At 70.7% G+C, this 12,069-nt stretch overlaps 9 non-coding genes across 9 annotated transcripts; all 9 read right to left on the bottom strand.

Annotated features, from left to right (window-relative positions):
* Window positions 1-809: 809 nt before the first annotated feature.
* Window positions 810-928, bottom strand: LOC142071271 (5S ribosomal RNA). The gene has a single exon (XR_012667347.1). It is a non-coding gene; the product is annotated as a 5S ribosomal RNA (ribosomal RNA).
* Window positions 929-2,130: 1,202 nt separating this feature from the next.
* Window positions 2,131-2,249, bottom strand: LOC142071306 (5S ribosomal RNA). Its single transcript, XR_012667380.1, has one exon. It is a non-coding gene; the product is annotated as a 5S ribosomal RNA (ribosomal RNA).
* Window positions 2,250-3,450: 1,201 nt separating this feature from the next.
* On the bottom strand, window positions 3,451-3,569 carry LOC142071281 (5S ribosomal RNA). Its single transcript, XR_012667358.1, has one exon. It is a non-coding gene; the product is annotated as a 5S ribosomal RNA (ribosomal RNA).
* Window positions 3,570-4,769: 1,200 nt separating this feature from the next.
* On the bottom strand, window positions 4,770-4,888 carry LOC142071263 (5S ribosomal RNA). The gene has a single exon (XR_012667338.1). It is a non-coding gene; the product is annotated as a 5S ribosomal RNA (ribosomal RNA).
* Window positions 4,889-6,088: 1,200 nt separating this feature from the next.
* LOC142071305 (5S ribosomal RNA) lies at window positions 6,089-6,207 on the bottom strand. Its single transcript, XR_012667379.1, has one exon. It is a non-coding gene; the product is annotated as a 5S ribosomal RNA (ribosomal RNA).
* Window positions 6,208-7,406: 1,199 nt separating this feature from the next.
* Window positions 7,407-7,525, bottom strand: LOC142071280 (5S ribosomal RNA). Its single transcript, XR_012667357.1, has one exon. It is a non-coding gene; the product is annotated as a 5S ribosomal RNA (ribosomal RNA).
* A 1,201-nt stretch (window positions 7,526-8,726) lies between these two features.
* LOC142071278 (5S ribosomal RNA) lies at window positions 8,727-8,845 on the bottom strand. Its single transcript, XR_012667355.1, has one exon. It is a non-coding gene; the product is annotated as a 5S ribosomal RNA (ribosomal RNA).
* A 1,200-nt stretch (window positions 8,846-10,045) lies between these two features.
* On the bottom strand, window positions 10,046-10,164 carry LOC142071304 (5S ribosomal RNA). Its single transcript, XR_012667378.1, has one exon. It is a non-coding gene; the product is annotated as a 5S ribosomal RNA (ribosomal RNA).
* A 1,199-nt stretch (window positions 10,165-11,363) lies between these two features.
* Window positions 11,364-11,482, bottom strand: LOC142071303 (5S ribosomal RNA). The gene has a single exon (XR_012667377.1). It is a non-coding gene; the product is annotated as a 5S ribosomal RNA (ribosomal RNA).
* Between the last annotated feature and the right edge of the window lie 587 nt (window positions 11,483-12,069).

The raw sequence follows: 12,069 nt of genomic DNA, 5'->3' as shown, positions 1-12,069 counted from the left end.
CGCCCGCACGCCCGCTCCCGCGCCTCACCTGCACGCACCCCGCAGGGGCAGCTCCCGCACAGCCCGCTCGCCTTTCCTCACACCTCCCGGTCCTCGACACAGCTCTCACGCCTCCCTGGGGACGCCCTCCCGCACTTGGCCTGCCTTTTGCTCGCTCCGGGAAACCCGGGACGCGCCCCCCGGGGGCCTCCCCCGGGCCCGTCTCCCGCTTCGCAAGGCCCCGGGGGAGGCAGGATGGGCCACCGCCGCCTCCTCAGGGAGACCAGCCCAGAGGCGACCAGCACCCACCTTTCCCACTTACCGGCCCCGAAGCCGAGGCAGGGACTGCTCCAGGCCCGCAGGCAGCCTTCCCGGCCAAAAGGACAGCGGCTGCCTCCCTCCCCTCACTTTCAAAGGGCCAGCTGCCAAGGAGGCAGGCTGGCAAAGGGCTTCCCTCAACCAGCCACCCCAAAGGCCCGGGCTGCGCCGCACGGCAAGGCTTCTGGCTTTCCTTTCTCCCAGCCTCCAGCGGCGGAGCTGAAGCGGCGGGCAGGGAGCGCGAGGGCAGACAGGCCTTGGGGCGCCTGCCGCCGCTTCGGCCAGCTGGCCTCCCACACCTGCTGCCAAGGGGGCAAGAGCGCCGCCTGGTAAGAAAAACAAAGACGCCGCGGGGCCGGGCGCCCCAAGCCCTCGCCCTGGGCTGCGGCGGGCGAGGTGGCTACGGCCTGCGAGACCTCTGCGGAAGCAAGCGAGGACCAGGCGGCAAAAGCCTGTGCCGCAGGGAGACCTGCAGCCGGGCAGCGGCAGGGAGCGTGGCGAGGGCCGGCAAAAGCCTACAGCACCCAGTATTCCCAGGAGGTCTCCCATCCAAGTACTAACCAGGCCCGACCCGGCTTAGCTTCCGAGATCAGACGAGATCGGGCGTGTTCAGGGTGGTATGGCCGTAGACGCTGCTGCCTGCCGCTTTGCCTGCCTTTAAACGAGCCCACAGACACCGCCCTGCCTGCTCCACGCCGACCCCCCCCCCCCCGCCCCCACACCGGGTCCGCAACGCCCTCACGCACGCGCGCACCCACGCACGCACGCACGCACGCGCCACCGGCCTCGCACCCCAGCCTCCACACACCCAGGCTCACGCCCCGCAGCACCATCCGCAGCCCCCGACCCCCGGCCCACACGCACCGCGACGAACCCTCCTCCCCACCCCCCACAAATACACACCCGCTCCCCTCTCACCACGCACTCGCTCCTCAGATGACGCCCTCACAAACTGCACGCACACACACGCACACACCCCGACACAAAACCCACAGGGGAAACGCACCGCCCAGGACGGGGCTGCCGCCCGCACGCCCGCTCCCGCGCCTCACCTGCACGCACCCCGCAGGGGCAGCTCCCGCACAGCCCGCTCGCCTTTCCTCACACCTCCCGGTCCTCGACACAGCTCTCACGCCTCCCTGGGGACGCCCTCCCGCACTTGGCCTGCCTTTTGCTCGCTCCGGGAAACCCGGGACGCGCCCCCCGGGGGCCTCCCCCGGGCCCGTCTCCCGCTTCGCAAGGCCCCGGGGGAGGCAGGATGGGCCACCGCCGCCTCCTCAGGGAGACCAGCCCAGAGGCGACCAGCACCCACCTTTCCCACTTACCGGCCCCGAAGCCGAGGCAGGGACTGCTCCAGGCCCGCAGGCAGCCTTCCCGGCCAAAAGGACAGCGGCTGCCTCCCTCCCCTCACTTTCAAAGGGCCAGCTGCCAAGGAGGCAGGCTGGCAAAGGGCTTCCCTCAACCAGCCACCCCAAAGGCCCGGGCTGCGCCGCACGGCAAGGCTTCTGGCTTTCCTTTCTCCCAGCCTCCAGCGGCGGAGCTGAAGCGGCGGGCAGGGAGCGCGAGGGCAGACAGGCCTTGGGGCGCCTGCCGCCGCTTCGGCCAGCTGGCCTCCCACACCTGCTGCCAAGGGGGCAAGAGCGCCGCCTGGTAAGAAAAACAAAGACGCCGCGGGGCCGGGCGCCCCAAGCCCTCGCCCTGGGCTGCGGCGGGCGAGGTGGCTACGGCCTGCGAGACCTCTGCGGAAGCAAGCGAGGACCAGGCGGCAAAAGCCTGTGCCGCAGGGAGACCTGCAGCCGGGCAGCGGCAGGGAGCGTGGCGAGGGCCGGCAAAAGCCTACAGCACCCAGTATTCCCAGGAGGTCTCCCATCCAAGTACTAACCAGGCCCGACCCTGCTTAGCTTCCGAGATCAGACGAGATCGGGCGTGTTCAGGGTGGTATGGCCGTAGACGCTGCTGCCTGCCGCTTTGCCTGCCTTTAAACGAGCCCACAGACACCGCCCTGCCTGCTCCACGCCGACCCCCCCCCCCTGCCCCCACACCGGGTCCGCAACGCCCTCACGCACGCGCGCACCCACGCACGCACGCACGCACGCGCCACCGGCCTCGCACCCCAGCCTCCACACACCCAGGCTCACGCCCCGCAGCACCATCCGCAGCCCCCGACCCCCGGCCCACACGCACCGCGACGAACCCTCCTCCCCACCCCCCACAAATACACACCCGCTCCCCTCTCACCACGCACTCGCTCCTCAGATGACGCCCTCACAAACTGCACGCACACACACGCACACACCCCGACACAAAACCCACAGGGGAAACGCACCGCCCAGGACGGGGCTGCCGCCCGCACGCCCGCTCCCGCGCCTCACCTGCACGCACCCCGCAGGGGCAGCTCCCGCACAGCCCGCTCGCCTTTCCTCACACCTCCCGGTCCTCGACACAGCTCTCACGCCTCCCTGGGGACGCCCTCCCGCACTTGGCCTGCCTTTTGCTCGCTCCGGGAAACCCGGGACGCGCCCCCCGGGGGCCTCCCCCGGGCCCGTCTCCCGCTTCGCAAGGCCCCGGGGGAGGCAGGATGGGCCACCGCCGCCTCCTCAGGGAGACCAGCCCAGAGGCGACCAGCACCCACCTTTCCCACTTACCGGCCCCGAAGCCGAGGCAGGGACTGCTCCAGGCCCGCAGGCAGCCTTCCCGGCCAAAAGGACAGCGGCTGCCTCCCTCCCCTCACTTTCAAAGGGCCAGCTGCCAAGGAGGCAGGCTGGCAAAGGGCTTCCCTCAACCAGCCACCCCAAAGGCCCGGGCTGCGCCGCACGGCAAGGCTTCTGGCTTTCCTTTCTCCCAGCCTCCAGCGGCGGAGCTGAAGCGGCGGGCAGGGAGCGCGAGGGCAGACAGGCCTTGGGGCGCCTGCCGCCGCTTCGGCCAGCTGGCCTCCCACACCTGCTGCCAAGGGGGCAAGAGCGCCGCCTGGTAAGAAAAACAAAGACGCCGCGGGGCCGGGCGCCCCAAGCCCTCGCCCTGGGCTGCGGCGGGCGAGGTGGCTACGGCCTGCGAGACCTCTGCGGAAGCAAGCGAGGACCAGGCGGCAAAAGCCTGTGCCGCAGGGAGACCTGCAGCCGGGCAGCGGCAGGGAGCGTGGCGAGGGCCGGCAAAAGCCTACAGCACCCAGTATTCCCAGGAGGTCTCCCATCCAAGTACTAACCAGACCCGACCCTGCTTAGCTTCCGAGACCAGACGAGATCAGGCGTGTTCAGGGTGGTATGGCCGTAGACGCTGCTGCCTGCCGCTTTGCCTGCCTTTAAACGAGCCCACAGACACCGCCCTGCCTGCTCCACGCCGACTCCCCCCCCCGCCCCCACACCGGGTCCGCAACGCCCTCACGCACGCGCGCACCCACGCACGCACGCACGCACGCGCCACCGGCCTCGCACCCCAGCCTCCACACACCCAGGCTCACGCCCCGCAGCACCATCCGCAGCCCTCGACACCCGGCCCACACGCACCGCGACGAACCCTCCTCCCCACCCCCCACAAATACACACCCGCTCCCCTCTCACCACGCACTCGCTCCTCAGATGACGCCCTCACAAACTGCACGCACACACACGCACACACCCCGACACAAAACCCACAGGGGAAACGCACCGCCCAGGACGGGGCTGCCGCCCGCACGCCCGCTCCCGCGCCTCACCTGCACGCACCCCGCAGGGGCAGCTCCCGCACAGCCCGCTCGCCTTTCCTCACACCTCCCGGTCCTCGACACAGCTCTCACGCCTCCCTGGGGACGCCCTCCCGCACTTGGCCTGCCTTTTGCTCGCTCCGGGAAACCCGGGACGCGCCCCCCGGGGGCCTCCCCCGGGCCCGTCTCCCGCTTCGCAAGGCCCCGGGGGAGGCAGGATGGGCCACCGCCGCCTCCTCAGGGAGACCAGCCCAGAGGCGACCAGCACCCACCTTTCCCACTTACCGGCCCCGAAGCCGAGGCAGGGACTGCTCCAGGCCCGCAGGCAGCCTTCCCGGCCAAAAGGACAGCGGCTGCCTCCCTCCCCTCACTTTCAAAGGGCCAGCTGCCAAGGAGGCAGGCTGGCAAAGGGCTTCCCTCAACCAGCCACCCCAAAGGCCCGGGCTGCGCCGCACGGCAAGGCTTCTGGCTTTCCTTTCTCCCAGCCTCCAGCGGCGGAGCTGAAGCGGCGGGCAGGGAGCGCGAGGGCAGACAGGCCTTGGGGCGCCTGCCGCCGCTTCGGCCAGCTGGCCTCCCACACCTGCTGCCAAGGGGGCAAGAGCGCCGCCTGGTAAGAAAAACAAAGACGCCGCGGGGCCGGGCGCCCCAAGCCCTCGCCCTGGGCTGCGGCGGGCGAGCTGGCTACGGCCTGCGAGACCTCTGCGGAAGCAAGCGAGGACCAGGCGGCAAAAGCCTGTGCCGCAGGGAGACCTGCAGCCGGGCAGCGGCAGGGAGCGTGGCGAGGGCCGGCAAAAGCCTACAGCACCCAGTATTCCCAGGAGGTCTCCCATCCAAGTACTAACCAGGCCCGACCCTGCTTAGCTTCCGAGATCAGACGAGATCGAGCGTGTTCAGGGTGGTATGGCCGTAGACGCTGCTGCCTGCCGCTTTGCCTGCCTTTAAACGAGCCCACAGACACCGCCCTGCCTGCTCCACGCCGACCCCCCCCCCCGCCCCCACACCGGGTCCGCAACGCCCTCACGCACGCGCGCACCCACGCACGCACGCATGCACGCGCCACCGGCCTCGCACCCCAGCCTCCACACACCCAGGCTCACGCCCCGCAGCACCATCCGCAGCCCCCGACCCCCGGCCCACACGCACCGCGACGAACCCTCCTCCCCACCCCCCACAAATACACACCCGCTCCCCTCTCACCACGCACTCGCTCCTCAGATGACGCCCTCACAAACTGCACGCACACACACGCACACACCCCGACACAAAACCCACAGGGGAAACGCACCGCCCAGGACGGGGCTGCCGCCCGCACGCCCGCTCCCGCGCCTCACCTGCACGCACCCCGCAGGGGCAGCTCCCGCACAGCCCGCTCGCCTTTCCTCACACCTCCCGGTCCTCGACACAGCTCTCACGCCTCCCTGGGGACGCCCTCCCGCACTTGGCCTGCCTTTTGCTCGCTCCGGGAAACCCGGGACGCGCCCCCCGGGGGCCTCCCCCGGGCCCGTCTCCCGCTTCGCAAGGCCCCGGGGGAGGCAGGATGGGCCACCGCCGCCTCCTCAGGGAGACCAGCCCAGAGGCGACCAGCACCCACCTTTCCCACTTACCGGCCCCGAAGCCGAGGCAGGGACTGCTCCAGGCCCGCAGGCAGCCTTCCCGGCCAAAAGGACAGCGGCTGCCTCCCTCCCCTCACTTTCAAAGGGCCAGCTGCCAAGGAGGCAGGCTGGCAAAGGGCTTCCCTCAACCAGCCACCCCAAAGGCCCGGGCTGCGCCGCACGGCAAGGCTTCTGGCTTTCCTTTCTCCCAGCCTCCAGCGGCGGAGCTGAAGCGGCGGGCAGGGAGCGCGAGGGCAGACAGGCCTTGGGGCGCCTGCCGCCGCTTCGGCCAGCTGGCCTCCCACACCTGCTGCCAAGGGGGCAAGAGCGCCGCCTGGTAAGAAAAACAAAGACGCCGCGGGGCCGGGCGCCCCAAGCCCTCGCCCTGGGCTGCGGCGGGCGAGGTGGCTACGGCCTGCGAGACCTCTGCGGAAGCAAGCGAGGACCAGGCGGCAAAAGCCTGTGCCGCAGGGAGACCTGCAGCCGGGCAGCGGCAGGGAGCGTGGCGAGGGCCGGCAAAAGCCTACAGCACCCAGTATTCCCAGGAGGTCTCCCATCCAAGTACTAACCAGGCCCGACCCTGCTTAGCTTCCGAGATCAGACGAGATCGGGCGTGTTCAGGGTGGTATGGCCGTAGACGCTGCTGCCTGCCGCTTTGCCTGCCTTTAAACGAGCCCACAGACACCGCCCTGCCTGCTCCATCCCGACCCCCCCCCCCGCCCCCACACCGGGTCCGCAACGCCCTCACGCACGCGCGCACCCACGCACGCACGCACGCACGCGCCACCGGCCTCGCACCCCAGCCTCCACACACCCAGGCTCACGCCCCGCAGCACCATCCGCAGCCCCCGACCCCCGGCCCACACGCACCGCGACGAACCCTCCTCCCCACCCCCCACAAATACACACCCGCTCCCCTCTCACCACGCACTCGCTCCTCAGATGACGCCCTCACAAACTGCACGCACACACACGCACACACCCCGACACAAAACCCACAGGGGAAACGCACCGCCCAGGACGGGGCTGCCGCCCGCACGCCCGCTCCCGCGCCTCACCTGCACGCACCCCGCAGGGGCAGCTCCCGCACAGCCCGCTCGCCTTTCCTCACACCTCCCGGTCCTCGACACAGCTCTCACGCCTCCCTGGGGACGCCCTCCCGCACTTGGCCTGCCTTTTGCTCGCTCCGGAAACCCGGGACGCGCCCCCCGGGGGCCTCCCCCGGGCCCGTCTCCCGCTTCGCAAGGCCCCGGGGGAGGCAGGATGGGCCACCGCCGCCTCCTCAGGGAGACCAGCCCAGAGGCGACCAGCACCCACCTTTCCCACTTACCGGCCCCGAAGCCGAGGCAGGGACTGCTCCAGGCCCGCAGGCAGCCTTCCCGGCCAAAAGGACAGCGGCTGCCTCCCTCCCCTCACTTTCAAAGGGCCAGCTGCCAAGGAGGCAGGCTGGCAAAGGGCTTCCCTCAACCAGCCACCCCAAAGGCCCGGGCTGCGCCGCACGGCAAGGCTTCTGGCTTTCCTTTCTCCCAGCCTCCAGCGGCGGAGCTGAAGCGGCGGGCAGGGAGCGCGAGGGCAGACAGGCCTTGGGGCGCCTGCCGCCGCTTCGGCCAGCTGGCCTCCCACACCTGCTGCCAAGGGGGCAAGAGCGCCGCCTGGTAAGAAAAACAAAGACGCCGCGGGGCCGGGCGCCCCAAGCCCTCGCCCTGGGCTGCGGCGGGCGAGGTGGCTACGGCCTGCGAGACCTCTGCGGAAGCAAGCGAGGACCAGGCGGCAAAAGCCTGTGCCGCAGGGAGACCTGCAGCCGGGCAGCGGCAGGGAGCGTGGCGAGGGCCGGCAAAAGCCTACAGCACCCAGTATTCCCAGGAGGTCTCCCATCCAAGTACTAACCAGACCCGACCCTGCTTAGCTTCCGAGACCAGACGAGATCAGGCGTGTTCAGGGTGGTATGGCCGTAGACGCTGCTGCCTGCCGCTTTGCCTGCCTTTAAACGAGCCCACAGACACCGCCCTGCCTGCTCCACGCCGACCCCCCCCCCCCGCCCCCACACCGAGTCCGCAACGCCCTCACGCACGCGCGCACCCACGCACGCACGCACGCACGCGCCACCGGCCTCGCACCCCAGCCTCCACACACCCAGGCTCACGCCCCGCAGCACCATCCGCAGCCCTCGACACCCGGCCCACACGCACCGCGACGAACCCTCCTCCCCACCCCCCACAAATACACACCCGCTCCCCTCTCACCACGCACTCGCTCCTCAGATGACGCCCTCACAAACTGCACGCACACACACGCACACACCCCGACACAAAACCCACAGGGGAAACGCACCGCCCAGGACGGGGCTGCCGCCCGCACGCCCGCTCCCGCGCCTCACCTGCACGCACCCCGCAGGGGCAGCTCCCGCACAGCCCGCTCGCCTTTCCTCACACCTCCCGGTCCTCGACACAGCTCTCACGCCTCCCTGGGGACGCCCTCCCGCACTTGGCCTGCCTTTTGCTCGCTCCGGGAAACCCGGGACGCGCCCCCCGGGGGCCTCCCCCGGGCCCGTCTCCCGCTTCGCAAGGCCCCGGGGGAGGCAGGATGGGCCACCGCCGCCTCCTCAGGGAGACCAGCCCAGAGGCGACCAGCACCCACCTTTCCCACTTACCGGCCCCGAAGCCGAGGCAGGGACTGCTCCAGGCCCGCAGGCAGCCTTCCCGGCCAAAAGGACAGCGGCTGCCTCCCTCCCCTCACTTTCAAAGGGCCAGCTGCCAAGGAGGCAGGCTGGCAAAGGGCTTCCCTCAACCAGCCACCCCAAAGGCCCGGGCTGCGCCGCACGGCAAGGCTTCTGGCTTTCCTTTCTCCCAGCCTCCAGCGGCGGAGCTGAAGCGGCGGGCAGGGAGCGCGAGGGCAGACAGGCCTTGGGGCGCCTGCCGCCGCTTCGGCCAGCTGGCCTCCCACACCTGCTGCCAAGGGGGCAAGAGCGCCGCCTGGTAAGAAAAACAAAGACGCCGCGGGGCCGGGCGCCCCAAGCCCTCGCCCTGGGCTGCGGCGGGCGAGGTGGCTACGGCCTGCGAGACCTCTGCGGAAGCAAGCGAGGACCAGGCGGCAAAAGCCTGTGCCGCAGGGAGACCTGCAGCCGGGCAGCGGCAGGGAGCGTGGCGAGGGCCGGCAAAAGCCTGCAGCACCCAGTATTCCCAGGAGGTCTCCCATCCAAGTACTAACCAGGCCCGACCCTGCTTAGCTTCCGAGATCAGACGAGATCGAGCGTGTTCAGGGTGGTATGGCCGTAGACGCTGCTGCCTGCCGCTTTGCCTGCCTTTAAACGAGCCCACAGACACCGCCCTGCCTGCTCCACGCCGACCCCCCCCCCTGCCCCCACACCGGGTCCGCAACGCCCTCACGCACGCGCGCACCCACGCACGCACGCATGCACGCGCCACCGGCCTCGCACCCCAGCCTCCACACACCCAGGCTCACGCCCCGCAGCACCATCCGCAGCCCCCGACACCCGGCCCACACGCACCGCGACGAACCCTCCTCCCCACCCCCCACAAATACACACCCGCTCCCCTCTCACCACGCACTCGCTCCTCAGATGACGCCCTCACAAACTGCACGCACACACACGCACACACCCCGACACAAAACCCACAGGGGAAACGCACCGCCCAGGACGGGGCTGCCGCCCGCACGCCCGCTCCCGCGCCTCACCTGCACGCACCCCGCAGGGGCAGCTCCCGCACAGCCCGCTCGCCTTTCCTCACACCTCCCGGTCCTCGACACAGCTCTCACACCTCCCTGGGGACGCCCTCCCGCACTTGGCCTGCCTTTTGCTCGCTCCGGGAAACCCGGGACGCGCCCCCCGGGGGCCTCCCCCGGGCCCGTCTCCCGCTTCGCAAGGCCCCGGGGGAGGCAGGATGGGCCACCGCCGCCTCCTCAGGGAGACCAGCCCAGAGGCGACCAGCACCCACCTTTCCCACTTACCGGCCCCGAAGCCGAGGCAGGGACTGCTCCAGGCCCGCAGGCAGCCTTCCCGGCCAAAAGGACAGCGGCTGCCTCCCTCCCCTCACTTTCAAAGGGCCAGCTGCCAAGGAGGCAGGCTGGCAAAGGGCTTCCCTCAACCAGCCACCCCAAAGGCCCGGGCTGCGCCGCACGGCAAGGCTTCTGGCTTTCCTTTCTCCCAGCCTCCAGCGGCGGAGCTCAAGCGGCGGGCAGGGAGCGCGAGGGCAGACAGGCCTTGGGGCGCCTGCCGCCGCTTCGGCCAGCTGGCCTCCCACACCTGCTGCCAAGGGGGCAAGAGCGCCGCCTGGTAAGAAAAACAAAGACGCCGCGGGGCCGGGCGCCCCAAGCCCTCGCCCTGGGCTGCGGCGGGCGAGGTGGCTACGGCCTGCGAGACCTCTGCGGAAGCAAGCGAGGACCAGGCGGCAAAAGCCTGTGCCGCAGGGAGACCTGCAGCCGGGCAGCGGCAGGGAGCGTGGCGAGGGCCGGCAGAAGCCTACAGCACCCAGTATTCCCAGGAGGTCTCCCATCCAAGTACTAACCAGGCCCGACCCTGCTTAGCTTCCGAGATCAGACGAGATCGGGCGTGTTCAGGGTGGTATGGCCGTAGACGCTGCTGCCTGCCGCTTTGCCTGCCTTTAAACGAGCCCACAGACACCGCCCTGCCTGCTCCACGCCGACCCCCCCCCCGCCCCCACACCGGGTCCGCAACGCCCTCACGCACGCGCGCACCCACGCACGCACGCACGCACGCGCCACCGGCCTCGCACCCCAGCCTCCACACACCCAGGCTCACGCCCCGCAGCACCATCCGCAGCCCCCGACACCCGGCCCACACGCACCGCGACGAACCCTCCTCCCCACCCCCCACAAATACACACCCGCTCCCCTCTCACCACGCACTCGCTCCTCAGATGACGCCCTCACAAACTGCACGCACACACACGCACACACCCCGACACAAAACCCACAGGGGAAACGCACCGCCCAGGACGGGGCTGCCGCCCGCACGCCCGCTCCCGCGCCTCACCTGCACGCACCCCGCAGGGGCAGCTCCCGCACAGCCCGCTCGCCTTTCCTCACACCTCCCGGTCCTCGACACAGCTCTCACGCCTCCCTGGGGACGCCCTCCCGCACTTGGCCTGCCTTTTGCTCGCTCCGGGAAACCCGGGACGCGCCCCCCGGGGGCCTCCCCCGGGCCCGTCTCCCGCTTCGCAAGGCCCCGGGGGAGGCAGGATGGGCCACCGCCGCCTCCTCAGGGAGACCAGCCCAGAGGCGACCAGCACCCACCTTTCCCACTTACCGGCCCCGAAGCCGAGGCAGGGACTGCTCCAGGCCCGCAGGCAGCCTTCCCGGCCAAAAGGACAGCGGCTGCCTCCCTCCCCTCACTTTCAAAGGGCCAGCTGCCAAGGAGGCAGGCTGGCAAAGGGCTTCCCTCAACCAGCCACCCCAAAGGCCCGGGCTGCGCCGCACGGCAAGGCTTCTGGCTTTCCTTTCTCCCAGCCTCCAGCGGCGGAGCTGAAGCGGCGGGCAGGGAGCGCGAGGGCAGACAGGCCTTGGGGCGCCTGCCGCCGCTTCGGCCAGCTGGCCTCCCACACCTGCTGCCAAGGGGGCAAGAGCGCCGCCTGGTAAGAAAAACAAAGACGCCGCGGGGCCGGGCGCCCCAAGCCCTCGCCCTGGGCTGCGGCGGGCGAGCTGGCTACGGCCTGCGAGACCTCTGCGGAAGCAAGCGAGGACCAGGCGGCAAAAGCCTGTGCCGCAGGGAGACCTGCAGCCGGGCAGCGGCAGGGAGCGTGGCGAGGGCCGGCAAAAGCCTACAGCACCCAGTATTCCCAGGAGGTCTCCCATCCAAGTACTAACCAGGCCCGACCCTGCTTAGCTTCCGAGATCAGACGAGATCGGGCGTGTTCAGGGTGGTATGGCCGTAGACGCTGCTGCCTGCCGCTTTGCCTGCCTTTAAACGAGCCCACAGACACCGCCCTGCCTGCTCCACGCCGACCCCCCCCCCCGCCCCCACACCGGGTCCGCAACGCCCTCACGCACGCGCGCACCCACGCACGCACGCACGCACGCGCCACCGGCCTCGCACCCCAGCCTCCACACACCCAGGCTCACGCCCCGCAGCACCATCCGCAGCCCCCGACACCCGGCCCACACGCACCGCGACGAACCCTCCTCCCCACCCCCCACAAATACACACCCGCTCCCCTCTCACCACGCACTCGCTCCTCAGATGACGCCCTCACAAACTGCACGCACACACACGCACACACCCCGACACAAAACCCACAGGGGAAACGCACCGCCCAGGACGGGGCTGCCGCCCGCACGCCCGCTCCCGCGCCTCACCTGCACGCACCCCGCAGGGGCAGCTCCCGCACAGCCCGCTCGCCTTTCCTCACACCTCCCGGTCCTCGACACAGCTCTCACGCCTCCCTGGGGACGCCCTCCCGCACTTGGCCTGCCTTTTGCTCGCTCCGGGAAACCCGGGACGCGCCCCCCGGGGGCCTCCCCCGG

This window comes from Caretta caretta, chromosome 2 (assembly GCF_965140235.1).
Source record: "Caretta caretta isolate rCarCar2 chromosome 2, rCarCar1.hap1, whole genome shotgun sequence".
NCBI lineage: Eukaryota > Metazoa > Chordata > Testudines > Cheloniidae > Caretta > Caretta caretta.
Note: the sequence above shows the minus strand (reverse complement) of the source record. Positions and strands in the feature narration are given on the sequence as shown.